The sequence below is a fragment of the Zootermopsis nevadensis genome, unplaced genomic scaffold, assembly GCF_977971745.1.
Source record: "Zootermopsis nevadensis isolate Lab colony 2312 unplaced genomic scaffold, Znev_1.0 Znev_ptg000061l, whole genome shotgun sequence".
Taxonomy (NCBI): domain Eukaryota; kingdom Metazoa; phylum Arthropoda; class Insecta; order Blattodea; family Termopsidae; genus Zootermopsis; species Zootermopsis nevadensis.
This window is the reverse complement of record NW_028259192.1, coordinates 5,764,421-5,783,419: the sequence shown is the minus strand read 5'-3', so window position 1 is coordinate 5,783,419 and position 18,999 is coordinate 5,764,421. Positions and strand designations below refer to the sequence as shown.

Below are 18,999 nucleotides of genomic sequence, written 5' to 3'. Positions count from 1 at the left end.
TGGGTGTCGTCACTGGATGTCACGTTATCAGGGACTATGAAACGCAAAGCCTACGCCAATCGCTAAAAGTTGCTTTTACAGTGTGGATTTAAAGTGTTTCTGTAGAATATTTGCGTGATGTTGGTTTAACTTTCGTTTTATTTCATTTTTTGAAATGTGAAGCCAACAAAGCAATCACCAGTTCTTGCGTAAATAAACCAGAGTCTACAAGGGCTCTGACAACAAGGAACTATTTTCTTCGCGTAAAGGCGGGTGCAGTGTGAACCTGATGAATCACTCCTGTCTGAATTATAGTCAGAGATAGTGTGGAACTGTATCTCCACTAATTCAGATGTAGTGCCTAGGCTCCTGATGTTCGATTAGCATTACTTCCTGATTCATAATTTATTTTAAAGTTTTATTTGGTTGTCTTCCTTATTTGTAACGTTTGTTGTGTCGTGTCGTCTGGTAGAAACTGGCCGACGTTTCAGAGCTTCCTATTTCCTTCATCATCAGCTGTACGTTATACGACGAAACATTAATTTCTCATACAGGTTCTTTAATTTCAGTTAAAATATTAAGTGTAAATGACGTTAGGTAAACCAGTCAATTAGTTTAATATTTAGTAACTGACATTTATGAGGGAGTCTGCGCATTGGCTCCTGTGTCTCATTTCGTGATTTTATACATTTCTTAAAAGACAAACCTCGGAAAAACATCTGCGTTCATGAAACGACCGCATCTTCATGAATACTCTACAGTTCATCATACGTAGTCATTTTCTGGGATAATTTCTGTTTTTAAATAACTGCTTTAGAAATATGTTAACAGAAAACTTGACTTCTGAGAGAGGACAAAAGATTTCGAAAAAATCTAAATGCTTATTTTAACCGCTGTAATAGAGAATAAGTCGTCACAGTGGCCGCGTGGTCTGAGGCGTGGGCCTTGTGTCGCTTGGTCGCTGGGACTGTGGGTTCGAATCCCACTCAAGCCATGGATGTCTGTCCGCGTTTTTCTGTGTTGTGCTGTCCTGTGTACAGGTAGGGGCCTTGCGAAGGGCCGATCACTCGTCCAAGGAGTCCTACCGAATGTTTATAGATCGAACCAACGAAAAGTTAGAATAAAATAAATAGAGAATAATGTAACTCAATCCGTTTTATTTTGTAATCCTATTCACAGATATCTAAGGATGTGTTATCTTAAAATTTACAATCGTGAATCATAATTTGATACTAAATCTCTTCATAGAGACCCAGAGTAGTATTTACCTACATTATAAATTAAACAGTATTAATTTTGGAAGCGTTGTGGGCTTTAAAAGTTTGAACAATTAACAAAGTCTAAGACATGAATTGTAGGACCTTGTGTTACTGTATCGCTATAATCCTTAGCCAAACTAGACTAAACACACTGACAGGCCATCCCTAAAGATACCATTAAAAAGTAAAGTTTGTCCCACTATACGCCATGTAGGCGTTTGGGGTGAGAGGAGGTATAGCTCCTCCCTTCCTTGACCTCGGCACTAGATGGGGGTGAGTGGTCAGCATCACGCCCCGGCCGGCTTTACCCCCGGGAAAGAACCCCGGTACCCATTGTAGAGGAGGCTGGGTGGGCCCCAGAGCCGGTCTGGACGCAGAGGCTAGAGGAAAAATCCTCTGCCCCCGTCGGGGATCGAACCCCGGCCGTCCAGCCCGTAGCTAGTCACTATACTGACTGAGCTATCCCGGCTCAAGGGTCTAAATATAACAGACCGTCGTAGTCAGAGTGACATCTCAAAGTATTTGAAACAATTTCAGTAGCCAGTGACGTAAGAAATCAGCTCCCCTGGTGTCAGTTCTGTACTTGGCAGGCGCACAATATCTCTTTGAAACAGGACATGACAATGGAATCCGTTGACAATATGGTCTTTGTTCCAAATCACTGCTGTGTCTCTTTTAACGCGTTTAGGAGGCTAATAAAGACATTTATCTCTGTGCGAAGACGTTTAAAAATTCTACAAATTGGAAACAAATGTCGTTCGTTATTTGTCTACACATCTGCGTGGACCAAAATAATTGTGTAGCTATTTCTGTGTGTAAATGTTGGGGAGTCGGGAGGATTTCGAAAGATTTGTGCTTAAAAAGATGATGCAAATGTATCGATTTGAGAATGGTTGTATGCGCCGTACAGATTTATATGACTTTGTAAAGATTTTAGGCTCTCACTGCTGCGAGTATGAAATTATATGTATCATGGGTTATTGCGGGCTCTATCATCTGGGCAGTCGCCCTGATGATGGAGGCAGAATGAACCTCTGATATATCCGTCAGCTTTTAACAGACTACAAAACACAACAACTCAGAAGACAAACATGACTTTTATTGATTTTATAATTATACGATGTGCTCGAAGATGGTCGTCCAGAACGCTCGTCATCATCGACAGAGGTTCGGCCATTTTTAAAACGTGAATGCCACACAAAAGTTTGTGCACGACCCATTGCGGACTCCCCAAATGCTTGCTTTAGCATTTCATAGGTTTCCGTAGCCGTTTTGGCGAGTCTTTGGCAAAATTTGATGCACACGCCATTCCGAAATCGCAGGAGGGTCGGTGTAATGCACTACCAAAACGCCCGTAACTAAGAAACAAATGCTAATTCGATGATGCCGGCTGGCACACTGATTCACTATGAATGTAGGCCGCACCCCCTAGCAGCAGAAGCTCGTACTACATCCGGTTCGCCCTCTATTGACACAGTCTTGAAACTTTCCGATCGCACCTTGTAGATGAACGGTATTTGAAAATTTATTAAAAGTAAATTCTTTTATTTAACTACAGACGTTACAAGTAGCAGTGGGACAGGACATTCAGATTTCCCTGTCTTTATCATTCAACTTTTGGTCTGTATTTACTCAGGTATCATCTTGAGACGAGCGAAGGGCCCATTAGAAGCCACGTGTCCACTTAGAGTCCCTCACTCCACCTCACAAAAGCTAAGAATTGAAACAAAAATGTAAAATAAAGTAAATTTTGTGCTACTGTGACGAAAGAGGTCCTTGTGCAGTAATTTCAGTTTCCATTGTATACACGTTATAATAACATGTGCTTTTTTATTGTTGTCTCTTTTTTTCATAAATTGGATTTTAACGAAAGTGTGGAGTCCGTTTCGTTAAGTATTGTGACCCAACATTTTAAAACAAAAGGTTTTTTCCTCCCATGATTCAGACTGCGAACACAGTAATCGCTTGTATTTGTATTCAGAAAGTAATGTATACGTTTTGTAATTTGCTTCAGTGTTGTTGTTTCCGGCGGAACGACCTTTCAACTGAAACTGTCTTAATTGGCATCTTGCGGACGTGACCTTATCTTGTCTTGGCTCATCCTCAGTCAGTTCTTACATCCACCGCCTTCCATGTGCTTCTTCTGACGTGACATTTACAGGGCTTCAAAGGTGAGCAGTTACGTAAAAGAGTGAGATTTTTGTAAAATTGTGCGTCAGTAGCAGTAATACCAACTTGTCTTTGCGTTCAAGAGTCCGTCCAGCAGTCACGATGTTTCGCGGTTGTACCACATGGCATTAATACATGAAAGTCTTTAGCATTAGTGTCTATAAAATCATATTAGAATCTGTAAGACTTGAGGTTCTCACAGCGGTGAGTGTGAAGATTTCTGTCTTCTGGGTTGTTGCGCTGTGTAGTCTGGTCGATGTTAACAAACGTTTCAGAGGTCATACTGCCTCCATCATCAGGGCGATGAGTATGAAGATTTCTGTCTTCTGGGTTGTTGCGCTGTGTAGTCTGGTCGATGTTAACCAACGTCTCAGAGGTCATACTGCCTCCGTCATCAGGGCGATGCATCGCCCTGATGACGGAGGCAGTATGACCTCCGAAACGTTGGTTAACATCGACCATACTACACAGCGCAACAACCCAGAAGACGGAAATCTTCATATTAGAATCTGTTTGTTTTACTCCGAGGCATTATTGTACTTACCAGAATTAGTTGATACAGCCTTCTAAAAATAAACAACGTAGCTCAAAATTTATACAAATTGAAAGATTCACTAACAGCGCCTGAGCGACTCAACGGATTTACTCCAAGTAAGGACTGTCGTCTGTGACGAACAGAGGCAAGATTCCGATACTTGACAAGTGTCACTAACTAGCGACGTTTCGGCAAAGTAAGCACGCTGTCAGGTATTATACGACATTCCCCTAAGTCGGAAAGAAAAGCGATGTAAAAAATGTCTGACTTAAGTTCGTGAAGAAATATTAAATTGTCTATTAGCCTATTTTATTACATAACATGTGCTAAATTTGTGTGTGATTGAATATTATTATCCAAATAGCAGGTAACACAGAGATAAAAAAAAATTGTTTTGGATTATTTTATTTGTAGTCTAGTAGAATGTCCCAAGGGACAATGCGTTTTAAAATAGCCGCCGTGAGAACTTTAAATCTGACCCAAATTAATTTGTATTCGCTCGTCTCACAAAACAAAAGAAACTTGTTGAATATGTAACAAAGCCACGGGGGTGTTTCAAAAATACATTTAAAACAAACTTATCTTCTAAATCACAAGATACAACATTAAAACAAAAGGTATTTTATCCCATTCCTTCATTAAGGAAATTTTCCACCATTGTTTTAATTGTATGTTAAGAGCGATGGTAAAATACTGCAGATATCTGAAGACAGAGAAGAGAATGAAATGAGATGAGTTCACAGAAGGATGAATATTACTCAACGTTGAACTTCATAATTTGTTATCTTATCGTACGCTTTAAGTGAGCAACGTGAAGGATTGTGTGAATGTGAAATAGGGGTGGTAACCTCATCTCTTGTTTAAATGAATGTAGAATAAGATATTATCAGAGTGTAGTATCGCCTTTTCAGGGGAACAACTAGCAAATATTTGAAAATAAATTTTGAATTTGGGATAGATAATTAATAAAGGATGGGGGAAAAGTATAAAATATACGAGAGGGAATATTTTAAACATATTATCAAACGTTGTGGCTGAGTGGTTAGTATTCCTGCTTTGTATTTAGGAGGTCCCTGGTTCAAATCGAGGCTGTCATTAAATCTAAAAAGACTGATATGAACGAAATATTTTTCGCACGGGAAAAATCCTATCTTAATTCAGTGATGGAAGATTTAGGTTGAAACAATTTAATAAGGTAGGCGTTGTGAAAATTAGAATTTTTACAGGTCTAGATAATTATGAAGTTGAGTAGCGTGTTTATTTTAAAATGGTCATGAACCCTCTGTTTTAATAACAGTGGAGAATGTTATGAACTATTTAATAACTGTTGGCTGCTTGAGGAATAATTTTCGTGCAATAAGTGATCTATAAAGAAACCTCCCTAATGTCTTCTACGATCAGAACACATTTGCGTGAACTGTTATTTTTAAAAATCCTATGTCATTTAGTGATAACTTAAACATAATTGAGCGTGTCAAAAACTGAAGGTTGCGTAGAATAATTTGATCTACGAAAAAGGAAGTATACAGAAGAAGCTCTATAAAATGACGTAGGGAAGAAATTCATAATCTGTACTCTTCGCACACGTTTAAATAATTAAATAAAGAAGTACGAGACACGACTACAAAATTTTCATCGAAATTTTCAAAATGAACAGGCATTAAACATTAAAATCGGCTTTATAAAAATATATAACCTTCAATTTCTATATAATAGGAGAAAATTTATTCGCAGCTGAGCAATCATCATATTTTTACGAAACGCGTGTTAACGTGTAGTTAATTAGATTAATAATTACTTGTAATTTAATTTAAAGTGTGCTTTCTTGTGCGGTTAAAGGTATCTTAACAACAAGCTCATCATTAATTTCAGATATATAAAAACTTATTTGTTTCCTCTTTGCAATAAGTTTAGGATATTGTGACAATTTGATGTCAGATGAGATATTACAGAATGATTCGGCCTGGAATTAATATGAAAGAAACTGGGTAATATTTTAAGATATTTGTTAAGACATATCTGTAAGAACGCATTGAAACCAAAAAAAGAAGACTTCCTATCAAATAACCTGTGTAATCGCTGGTATTTGAAGTGGGCACATTCTTATTACAATCCTGAGTACAGGACTACACTCAGGATCTGATGCCAAGTCCGTTGTTTCCCTGAATTTGACTAAATTCTCTTCTTTACTGTGTTTACACTATGGCTTTGCTGGCCAGCGTACACCACGCCGTCAGAAGCGAGCGATCAATCAGTTTCTAATTACGGTAGAAAGCGTTATGATGTTTACATTTTTCTGTTCTCGGAGATTTGAACGTACTGCTAGCTGCTGGCTGTATATCGAACAGAGGGAGCTTGCTAATACAGCTTTTAAATTAATCATATCGTGAAATGAAAATTTACTGATGGGAAAGCAGGAAACGAGTTTCAGTCCCCAATAAATTCAATTTTCATTACGCTGACACGACAAAACCTTGCATCGCCGAGATCCAGAGCAACTACTGTGCCATTCAGGCCTGTAAGAATTTATCGCCCTATCCTGTGTCTCTGTTTTATAGAAAACGGTGAAATCTTTTAGATATCACATGTTTGATTGTACGATTGTAGGATTGGTAGAAAGTGACCGACGTTTCAGAAGTGCTTACTTCCTTCATCATGGTGATCGGTCAGCTTCTGCCAGATTACAAAGCGATACATCCCAGAAGAAAGTCATCTTAGTTGAGTTATTCTAAAATGTTTTGGCGTCACAGTCCGCGAGATCGTTGTCTCTACGAAATAATCGTATCTGTTTATAAACAACATGAGAAATAAGAACTTGGTGTGATAATAGTGAGGATTATTATGATAAAGGTGTAAAATTATGATTATGATAAGGATTATTATGAACACAGTAATTAAAATGTCAACCGACCAACGATCAATCGATCTTCGTTCAGCAGTCGAAATTATTTCCCGTTCGTGTGGAATTTGAATGTTCATCGCTCTAAACACAAAAGTCTGTTACTGAAGGCCTTGTTCTAACACACATTAATCCAGTTCGTGTGTTATCACAACTAGTTTTATTTGAATACATCAGTAACACAGTTCTGCTTCGGTTACCCAAGAGTTTCCTTGACGTAACGTCGTCTGAAATGTACGTTGGGTTCTCACTCACAGTCATTATAATAAAGAATAGAAAAAGGTATTTATTTAAGGGATATCGTTTGTCTTCCTCTCTTTTAAGCATTATTCTCGCCTTTTTGTTTTAATATACCTATTTATTAGTGTTAACAAAATTAATAATTCTGTCTGCTGATTTTTCTTCGTATAGAAATGTTAATCAGTAAACCTGCGCCTTTCCTGTCTCGAAGTGTGACTTTTGTATCATATTCTTCTTCTTCTCCTTTCTGAGGAATATCAAAACCTCGGAAGAGACATTATATAGATACACTTTCGACAATGTCCAAGTGTCAGTAAAGAATTTACTTTATTAAATTAATTATTCGGTTTTGTCCGTCTAATCACAATTATATTTAAAATTTATAAATAAGATAATTAAAATATCATTTTATGTTCCACATCGAATAATCGATTTACATTTGGAAAATTTTTACAACATGTTTCGGTTTCATCGAACCATCTTCAGGTGTAAAATTATATCAATAAACTTAAAACTCAACTACAATTTCTGTTGTGTAGCTTTTTGATGATGTTCATATCCATATTATTTTCACATATTGGAGCGAACGTATTGTTTGGAGTGAATGCTTTTGATGTTCTACATCGGTCTGCAAAGCAAATGATTCAAAGAAACACTTATGAATATGAGAGAATATAGAAAACAAAATGAAATAATAATTATATAATTGGAAAGTAAAATTAAACATACCAAAGATGAGAGAGTAGACACGTTGATGTGTCTGGAGGTGTCTAGAAGTAGTAACGTATCCGAACGGTCATGGTTCAATACTGATTGCGGTTGCTTGTAGGGAGAGTAAGTGAAAGGTGGTTGTCGGGGTTGGGATCAAGGATCTGAAGGGCATTAAAGATGGGGTTATTGAGGTAAATATTATTATCGTTTACGCAAATGTTTTGTTTAAATGTTTGCTGTATATGATATTTTTCTATTGTCGCTTTTGCATATAATCTATTGGCAAGCCTGGATAGATCCACGTCAGATTTGATTCAGTTATATCTTCAATTATCTTACACATATTATATGCGAGTTCTTGCCTCTTATACATTACATAAAACGTATTTGTTTAATCCTTTGAAGAACGAAAGTACTGGCATAGGAAATCGGTCTTACCTGAAAGAAAACAAATCTTACCCATTGCTAAGATTATTTTTTTAAAGTTGTTTACAGTAGGAATTACACGAAACCCGTAATTACAAAGGCAGAAATATTGAATGTTGATTTTTGGTACAAATGTTTACCATTGGGTTTTAAAATATTGTTTTACAACAGTAGTCGAACACTCTCAAATCTAGTGAATATGGTATGCTGATTCCTCCACTACCTTCATTTTGTTTCTCAACCCGTGTACCGCGTGCCCAGTCAAACCACGTCGCGACGTTCAAAGTGGTTTTTACTCAAGTAACAACAAGTGGTGTAATGGTAATGAGACCTTATTCAGTTTTCTTATATTCTCGCTATCTCTGTGTTTTATTGGCTTCTTATTTTCTGTATTAGTATGTAGTATGGCCGCCACGGTGGTCTAGCGGTTAGAACGCTGGCCTTGTAATCCTGGGGTCTCGGGTTCGATTCCCGGCGGTGCCCGAATTTATAACTTGTGTTGGGCAAGGCCGTGGTCTAGGCAACACGGAGTTTTCCTCCGGGGGCTTCCCCGGTTTCTCCGTGGCATCCCAACAATTACTCCATTCACACACAGAAGAAGGCAATGGCAAACCACTTCTGCATCATCTGCCAAGAACGTATATGAACAGGTCCCAGTCCGAGAAAAGGATGGAAGGATCCTGTTCATATGGACCTGTCCTCAGACAGAACACTAAATAAATAAATAATAGTATGTAGTAACGATCTTCACGTAAAAGTATTTGTAAGTTTATGTGCTATGTACTAATTTATCACGTCGTGAAGTTTATTTTACCTAGGCGACATGTTTTGAACACAAACAGTCCATCTTCAGGCCACTTCAGCAACTATTCTGTTCTGATGAATAAGATTAAATTTAACGAATAAATGTAAAACGTACAAAAAAATTAAATTGTAAACATCTAACACTAAATACATGCTTGTCCTTAACACGAAAATGCGACAAAAGAATCTGACAAATTGAGCTTTTAAACCTATTTTTAATTTTACTTTTAACGAAGATAATCGACTAATCGGTTAAATACAATAATTACTGCCATAAAGTTAGTTATATTTTATATGTTTATGGTTTTTATTTATAGCTTGAATTCACTCTTATACACTTTTGATATTTATCGTAATAAAATAGTTTTCGAAGATAGACAAGGACCTGCAGATGGACTGATTATGTCCGAAACATGTAGCTCAGTAAAATAAACGTCAAGACATGTTTTATATGAATGTATAGTGCTCAAGGTTACAAGCATTGTCGTGTGGAGACGGTTGCTTAATAATAATGTAGTTATAGTCACAAAATGACTCTACCATACAACTTAACCTTTTCTGATAAACAATTTACCAGTTTTCTTTTCTTTTCTCTCTGTCAAACTCATCGTTCAGTATTCGTAAATAATCTGTTAAATGCGTATAGCAAAATTAAGCATTCTAAAGTTTAAAGAATAATACAAACATATTTTTAAAACTACTTGAGCTTCGTAATTTGTTCAACAGAACAATTATCATCATAGTGATCAAATGAAGGCTAATTAAGTGGGCGGAGAACATGCGAGCTTAGGAGAGATGAGAAGTACATATAAAATATTAGTCATGAAAACCACTTGGGAGAACTGGGCGTAGATTGGTGGATAATGGATCTTAAAGAGATACGGTTTATGGGTGTGTACTGGAATCTTTTGGATCAGGATACAACTTCCCAGTTATGGGATCTAATGCACTGTAATGAACTTTCGGGTTCCGTAAAATACGAAGAATTTCTTAAAAATCTAAGACACTGTCAGTTTCACAGGAAGGACCTTTTGTGTAATTTTATAATATGTATTATGTGTATGCACTCAGACAAAATCTTAGAATAATAGATCTTTATCGTGATTCTGGAACATTAACTATCCTATGTTTCTTTTTCTGCGCTCTGGAAGTCGATGGGTCGTTATCACGCCATGTTCTTCTGCACTGTTGGAATTCTACCTTTGGATGACCCAGATGCAGATATGGGAAGATATTACCAAGATATAGAGAAGTGGGGATTATGAAAGGAAAAATATTTTAAATGCTCGGCGGAAGAACTTAATATTGCACGGAGTCAATTTGACAGACCGGAACACTGCCGTGGAAAGTCAGATCAAATAAAAATATATAAATATACAGTATTCTGTAATGGTATTTATGTTCTGACAGTTATATAATAAGGTGTTTTTTTTATTTAGTCTTCTGTCTGACGACAGGTCCATATGAACAGGATCCTTCCACCCTTTTCTCGGACTGGGACCTGTTCATATACGTTCTTGGCAGATGATCCACAAGTGGTTTGCCATTGCCTTCTTCTGTGTGTGAATGGAGTAATTGTTGGGATGCCACGGAGAAACCGGGGAAGCCCCCGGAGGAAAACTCCGTGTTGCCTAGACCACGGCCTTGCCCAACACAAGTTATAAATTCGGGCACCGCCGGGAATCGAACCCGAGACCCCAGGATTACAAGGCCAGCGTTCTAACCGCTAGACCACCGTGGCGTACGAATAATAAGGTACGATCGGAAAAGTAAGCTTTAAAGTAGAATGTAATCGGGAAGTTGGACTTTAAAATAAAATATTAACGGAATGATAGTCTAACCGCTACTGTGCTCATTTGTAGAACCTGTATTTTTTTGCTTCATTATCATTTTTAAATTTACGTTTTGATTCCACAGTAATGTGCAAGGGGAATATTATAATCAGTGAAATACTCGAAAACAATGCAACAGCATGTTAAATGATATGAGACGAAGGGTTGATAGACGCTTTTGGAAGAAATTTCTGATAGCATCTGAGCTGATTATTTACACACTTACATATGCTAAATAAAACAAATTACGTTCTTTACAAAAATATCAAGGTACAACGAAGCTACTTCTTAAAAAATAACACCCGTCAAATGTCGTCCATCAAATTTGTTGGACTAGTTCATGACTATTTACATTTCGCCCAGAAACATGGCCGGTAAGATGGCATTAACTTGTTCATTAATTCTATATTTGCGATTATTTACGTCTGCCGGACGTATCTGAAACACTTTATTTTTTAAGTAGCCCCTTAAAAATAAATCACAATCAGACAGTTCGGGCGATCGGGTTGGCCAAGAAATGTCACCAAGGCGGGAAATTCTTCGATGTTCAAACACAGTCCTTAAAGATTTATCGACTGCTGAGCAGTAAATTTATAAATAAATTAATGGACCGTGTTATGAATCTAGCCCATCAGTGAATCTGTATTACTGGACATCTGACGGGTGTTAGTTTTAAGAAGTAATTTTGCTGTACTGTTATTCAATAATGGCAAAAACTAGTCTTTCAATTAAGATTACTTCCAATAAAATTGAATAAAGTGTGGTCGACTAGTGTATCATTAAAAACGATGAACACTGTCCCACCCTGTACAATTCAAGGCTAAAAGTCTTTAACATTTTATACACCATTGCTTGATAAACGGCGTTTAATTCAATTTTCCTTCGACAAAGAATTACTTGACTTTATTTTTACGCGGATAATCGAATCCGCGTTGAACAAATCATCTTTAAAAGATGGTTTACTGTAAATGCCGATATTTAATAATCATCGTAAGAGTTGTAAGCGGTGAGTATGAAGATTTCTGTCTTCTGGGTTATTACCCTGATGACGGAGGCAGTATGACCTCTGAAACGTTGGTAAACATCTACCAGACTACACAGCGCAACAACCCAGAAGACAGAAATCTTCATACTCATCGCCCTGATGACGGAGGCAGTATGACCTCTGAAACGTTGGTAAACATCTACTAGACTACACAGCGCAACAACCCAGAAGACAGAAATCTTCATACTCATCGCCCTGATGACGGAGGCAGTATGACCTCTGAAACGTTGGTAAACATCTACCAGACTATACGGCGCAACAACCCAGAAGACAGAAATCTTTATAATCATCGCCCTGATGATGGAGGCAGTATGACCTCAGAAACGTTGGTAAACATCTACCAGACTACACAGCGCAACAACCCAGAAGACAGAAATCTTCATACTCATCGCCCTGATGACGGAGGCAGTATGACCTCTGAAACGTTGGTAAACATCTACTAGACTACACAGCGCAACAACCCAGAAGACAGAAATCTTCATACTCATCGCCCTGATGACGGAGGCAGTGTGACCTCCGAAACGTTGGTAAACATCTACCAGACTACACAGCGCAGCAACCCAGAAGACAGAAATCTTCATACTCATCGCCCTGATGATGGAGGCAGTATGACCTCTGAAACGTTGGTAAACATCGACCAGACTACACAGCGCAACAACACAGAAGACAGAAATCTTCATACTCATCGCCCTGATGATGGAGGCAGTATGACCTCTGAAACGTTGGTAAACATCGACCAGACTACACAGCGCAACAACACAGAAGACAGAAATCTTTATAATCATCGCCCTGATGATGGAGGCAGTATGACCTCTGAAACGTTGGTTAACATCGACCAGACTACACAGCGCAACAACCCAGAAGACAGAAATCTTCATACTCATCGCCCTGATGATGGAGGCAGTATGACCTCCGAAACGTTGGTAAACATCGACCAGACTACACAGCGCAACAACCCAGAAGACAGAAATCTTCATACTCATCGCCCTGATGATGGAGGCAGTATGACCTCTGAAACGTTGGTAAACATCGACCAGACTACACAGCGCAACAACACAGAAGACAGAAATCTTTATAATCATCGCCCTGATGATGGAGGCAGTATGACCTCTGAAACGTTGGTTAACATCGACCAGACTACACAGCGCAACAACCCAGAAGACAGAAATCTTCATACTCATCGCCCTGATGATGGAGGCAGTATGACCTCCGAAACGTTGGTAAACATCGACCAGACTACACAGCGCAACAACCCAGAAGACAGAAATGTTCATACTCATCGCCCTGATGATGGAGGAAGTATGACCTCCGAAACGTTGGTTAACATCTACCAGACTACACGGCGCAACAACCCAGAAGACAGAAATCTTCATACTCAACGCCCTGATGATGGAGGCAGTATGACCTCTGAAACGTTGGAAAACATCGACCAGACTACACAGCGCAACAACCCAGAAGACAGAAATCTTCATACTCATCGCCCTGATGATGGAGGCAGTATGACCTCTGAAACGTTGTTAAACATCGACCAGACTACACAGCGCAACAACCCAGAAGACAGAAATCTTCATACTCATCGCCCTGATGATGGAGGCAGTATGACCTCTGAAACGTTGTTAAACATCTACCAGACTACACAGCGCAACAACCCAGAAGACAGAAATCTTTTTACTCATCGCCCTGATGACGGAGGCAGTATGACCTCTGAAACGTTGGTTAACATCGACCAGACTACACAGCGCAACAACCCAGAAGACAGAATGCTTTATACTCATCGCCCTGATGATGGAGGCAGTATGACCTCTGAAACGTTGGTAAACATCTACTAGACTACACAGCGCAACAACCCAGAAGACAGAAATCTTCATCATAAGAGTCAGCTGACTACGGAGCAGCTGGTAGATCCCGTTTGTCTTCTTGAACCAGTAAAACCAAATACGTAGTGTCTGCAAATTACGTATGAAGCAGATTTGAGTGTATTGATTCTGCTAACCGGGCTAGAATGAGCGTGTGGCTTACGTAAGCCTGTCAAATTGTTGCATCCCTCCACAAATGGCTTGGTCGCCCCAAACAACATGCAATCTCCCCCCCCCCCCGCTACCACCACCTCCCCTATGTGGTATTACGCGTTGATAGATTTTCTGTATTTATCCCTCGAATTTGCATACGTATAGCAATGTACTAATTTATAAGATTATAGACCAACTGAATAAATTGCCCCGTGTAAACCGAGCGATAAGCTTGTTGTAATGTTGCCAGCACTATGATCGATCCACAGTGGACCTTCCAGTGTTTATCGACTGCCATGTCAGTGAAGGAAATTCGAGAGATGCAATCAAATATACGAGGTGCAGAAAGTACATTAAAACAAGTTTTAATACATAATAAAGTCTAAAGGAGGGAAATAGGTAGGTTTACTGTTCAACTCAACTCCGATGGTGAATAAAAATATAATTTTTTATGATTAGTGAACAATTTTCACTTGAATAATTACATCGATATCTCATAAGAATAATTCCATAACATTGTGGCAGGAATACATTGCTTTTTTTTAAAAAAAAAAGTGACCCGTTGACAACACTTTTATTTGCAGATGGTCAAGTTATTTTAACTGCTTCACAGGATTCTGTCCAAAAATTCCTTCACAAATTATCTAATTTTACTTCAACGTGTAATTTGATTACTTTCAAAACAAAGACAACACTCCTAACTATAAATGGAAAATATATTATAATGATAATAATACTAATAAATAATAATACAGATGAACAAGTTAGAAATTTCAGTTAATTAGGTTTCCAGCTACGCAGTAACATAAATTTATATATACAGAACACATTACAAAAGTTTAATTATACAGAGTGATTCAAAAAGGACTTTACAACTTTGAAAGTATATAGAAATTTATTCAGAAGGCTTACAGAATCGATTGAGGTGTCATTTTGTAGCAAAACAAATCACGTTTTACCTCAAATAGTCATTTTGGTTCGATATGATTGCCATTGGTGATACTGCAGACATCCCACCTGAAATCAATTTCTTGCCAAACACGATCCAGCATATCCGGTGTCACTTTTGCAACTGCGGCGGTGATTCGAGCTTTGAGCTCAGTGATATTGGCAGGTAAGGGTGGAACATACACACGATCTTTAATGAAACCCCATAAGAAAAAATCTGGAGAATGAGGTGGCCATGCTATCGACCCTGTTCGACCAATCCACCGACCTGGGAAACGGTTATTGAGGAAATCCTGGACTTCTGTGAGGTAGTGAGGTGGTGAGCCGTCTTGCTGGAAGTGAATGCGTCCTTCTTGGTCATCTTCGTCTAACTGTGGTATGAGAACATTTTCGAGCCATTTTCAAATGCACTGCCGCTTGCGCTCGCGGTGACGGAATTCGATACTACAGCACAACGTGAGTCAAACTTGATTTGTTTTGCTACAAAATGACACCTAAACCGATTCTGTAAGCCTTCTGAATAAATTTCTATACACTTTCAAAGTTGTAAAGTCCTTTTTGAATCACCCGGTATGTGTGGAACAATTAAAAATATACAACTTTATAAATGCGGATAGGAAACAATGCTAAAATTCTATAAAGTACTGGCCTACCATCACTTCTTTATGGCAGGAGTGCGGAAGGCTGTCGATGAACAGATAAAATTAAGAATAAACACATCACACAGGAAGTAAATATATTTGAGCGATGCTGAAAAATAAAGGGGAACGCGTATGAACACATCTCGAGATGCCAAGTGATTGAAAACTGTGAGATACAAGTTTTAAAATAGCTGTAGTAATAGAATATTGATAATTATTACTACCGTTATCACAAAGTGAAATATCGTAAACCTTTGCCTTCGTACCTTCGTCTCCTCGTTTGCACCGGATGCCTTCACGACTGTATTTCCGTTCGGTCCAAATAATATTTTCGCTACTGTTTTTCAAATATACTTTTCTCTCAGAATAAAGACGGTGTTTCATAAAGTTATATGTTAACTGCATAATATATTTCTGGAACTGGCCAAAGTTACTTTGCCAAGTTTCAAATTGCAGTAATAATTTAATGTTATTACTCCAGCAGAAATGATTTGCGAAGTGTTTCGCGTGTTGCTTAAAATGCAGGCGAGGCCCAGTGTCTTTCCGCCTTCCAGAATAAGCAACAAAATTTGGATGAGAATGCGGTGTTCTTTTCGACCGGAATCGGTGATTTACTTCACAAACATGGTGGCACTCTCATTGTTTACCATTGTGCAAACTTCGTTTACAAGGCTGAGGTTTAGCTAAGCGGTCCCCAACAACAATTCCGAGTAACGAGAGGGAAGTTTTGACTGAGAAACTGGAGATAAGAATATACAAAAAAGATTCTATAACCAGGTCTAATCGGCTCTGTAATCAAGTCAATAAGATATGATGGACCGTCTCCCCAATTTCCGGAAATCGGCTATTCTAACAGAGGTTTTCTACGAATTTCCCCATTCCTTTAATCAAATGTTGTGATGGTTATTTTTTTTATTTTTAGTGTTCTGTCTGACGACAGGTCCATATGAACAGGATCCTTCCATCCTTTTCTCGGACTGTTACCTGTTCATATACGTTCTTGGCAGATGATCCAGAAGTGGTTTGCCATTGCCTTCTTCTGTGTGTGAATGGAGTAATTGTTGGGATGCCACGGAGAAACCGGGGAAGCCCCCGGAGAAAAACTCCGTGTTGCCTAGACCACGGCCTTGCCCAACACAAGTTATAAATTCGGGCACCGCCGGGAATCTAACCCGGGACCCCAGGATTACATGGCCAGCGTTCTAACCGATAGACCACCGTGGCTTCATTTATTATTTCGTGTTCTGTCTGACGACAGGTCCATATGAACAGGATCCTTCCATCCTTTTCTCGGACTGGGACCTGTTCATATACGTTCTTGGTAGATGATCCAGAAGTGGTTTGCCATTGCCTTCTTCTGTGTGTGAATGGAGTAATTGTTGGGATGCCACGGAGAAACCGGGGAAGCCCCCGGAGGAAAACTCCGTGTTGCCTAGATCACGGCCTTGCCCAACACAAGTTATAAATTCGGGCACCGCCGGGAATCGAACCCGAGACCCCAGGGTTGTGATGGTAGCATTCCTTTAATCGACCACGGTCGCTTTCTCAATTTCATTATTTCTTAATTTTCCCACAATTCGACTCTGTATAATCTGTTAAAAGCTGATGACAGAGTTAAATAAACCACATTTAAGTTCCCTTCGCATCCATTTTACCAATTATATCTGTCATATTTCTTGTTTGTCCCATCTGTCACAAGTATCTGGCCTGTTCGCCTGCATTTTAATACAAATTCATGAATGCCTATTTGTTTATGGTCTGTTGCTAATCAGAATTTTAATTCTCTTAACCCCTTTGAAGTCGAATAATATTTAATAATTTGAATAAAAATTTTCTTGGATATTTTCCATCGTCTAGTAAAATAATAAAATAGAAAACGACGTTTCGGAGGTGGCTTTTGGCTTTTCTCGCCTTTAACTATTTGAGTGTCAACTATTTTTATTTTATTCATTTACTGTCTTGGTTGGTTTTTGGTTTCGTAGTTTTCTGGATTCTGGTTTTTTCATTACTTCCATTATAGGAGCCTCATTTTTACATTTGTTTTATACTCTTTTCTTAAGTGTGTTGTCTTTTTACGTCTCACGGATGGATGGTGATCTTATATTCCGAGACTTTCACTTTTTTATTTTGTCCGGAGATAGGGATTAGCTCTATCTGTTGGGACCAACAGAGTAGGTACCTGAAGACGGAGATAGAGCACCATCTCCAAAACGTCGTTTTCTATTTTATTATTTTACTAGACGATGGAAAATATCCAAGTAAAATTTTTATTCAAATAACTCACCATCGTCACGAACTTTTAGGTTTGATTTAATAATTTATTCCGTACCGCAAAGAAAACACAATTCTTCTTGATTACAAAGATAAACTTGTTGAAGTTATTTAAGGAAGTTGATATAATTGCGTCATATTGTGAATTAAAATTTAATTATTCGTGTTTTTTCCGTCTAATCACAATTGTATATAAATAAAATTTATACATAATATATTAAAATATCATTTACATATTTGGTATATCTTTTTACTACATGTTTCGGTTACATTGAACTATCTTCAGGTGTAAAGTTAAAAGTTAAAAATTATAATCTTATAAACTAAAACTTAATTACTGTTGTTGTGTAACTTCAAAATATACCCTCATTCCAATGAATTTGGCAGTAAACATCATCAGAACTCACACAACAACAGTAATTAAGTTTTAGTTTATAAGATTATAATTTTTAACTTTTAACTTTACACCTGAAGATGGTTCAATGTAACCGAAACATGTAGTAAAAAGATGTACCAAATATGTAAATGATATTTTAATATCTTATGTATAAATTTTATTTATATACAATTGTGATTAGACGGAAAAAACACGAATAATTATTTAAGGAAATTATAATTCTCACTGTAAACATCGATAATTATCAATGTTTACAGTGATAATTTTACAAAATTAATTTACATAAAATTAGGAATTGTTGATAGTTGAAGCAGGTACGTATATAATTACCAATGGATTTTTAAACGTTAAATAAATGTGAAGAATACTCAGTGGAATCGTATAAAAATGCGGAGAAGCAAAAGTAAGGAAGAGGAGTACGAGTGGATTCAGTAATAAATGGCAGAAATATTATAAGGAGAAGGAGAAGACAGACATAAAGAGTCAAGATTAATATGAGAGAGAGAGAAAATAAAGGACAATAGTAAAGAAGAATGAATATTATGGGGTATGGAGAAGGAAAGTTGATTGTTACAGGGCTGACGAATACGAATATGTTTTGAAATACGATGACGAGTTGATCAGTCCTGGGGAATCTATATTCCATAATGGCCCAAGAACTATTATCCTTCGAGGAATTTATCGGGCGTAAAACTGGAGTATCAATCAACAGGACCTGAGGTTATGAGGAAATAAAGCTATATCGCGTAGTCAGTTACTAATTGTCAGTGTTATGACGCATTAAAACACACTTCCAACGCAGCTTCGTGTTAGAAGTTAACGGCCGCAATAAGA

The 18,999-nt window shown here is 38.0% G+C and overlaps 1 protein-coding gene across 6 annotated transcripts in view; it reads left to right on the top strand.

Moving 5' to 3' along the window:
• Nucleotides 1-18,999, top strand: part of robo1 (roundabout guidance receptor 1) — a 697,225-nt gene that overhangs the window by 153,712 nt on the left and 524,514 nt on the right. For 5 of the 6 annotated variants that reach the window (XM_087340339.1, XM_087340336.1, XM_087340342.1 and 2 more), the window contains one exon: nt 3,253-3,409. The exons of the other annotated variant lie outside the window; for it this stretch is intronic. The gene's annotated coding sequence lies outside the window, so the exon portion shown is untranslated. The remainder of the gene's footprint in view (nt 1-3,252; nt 3,410-18,999) is intronic. 6 annotated transcript variants of the gene reach the window in all.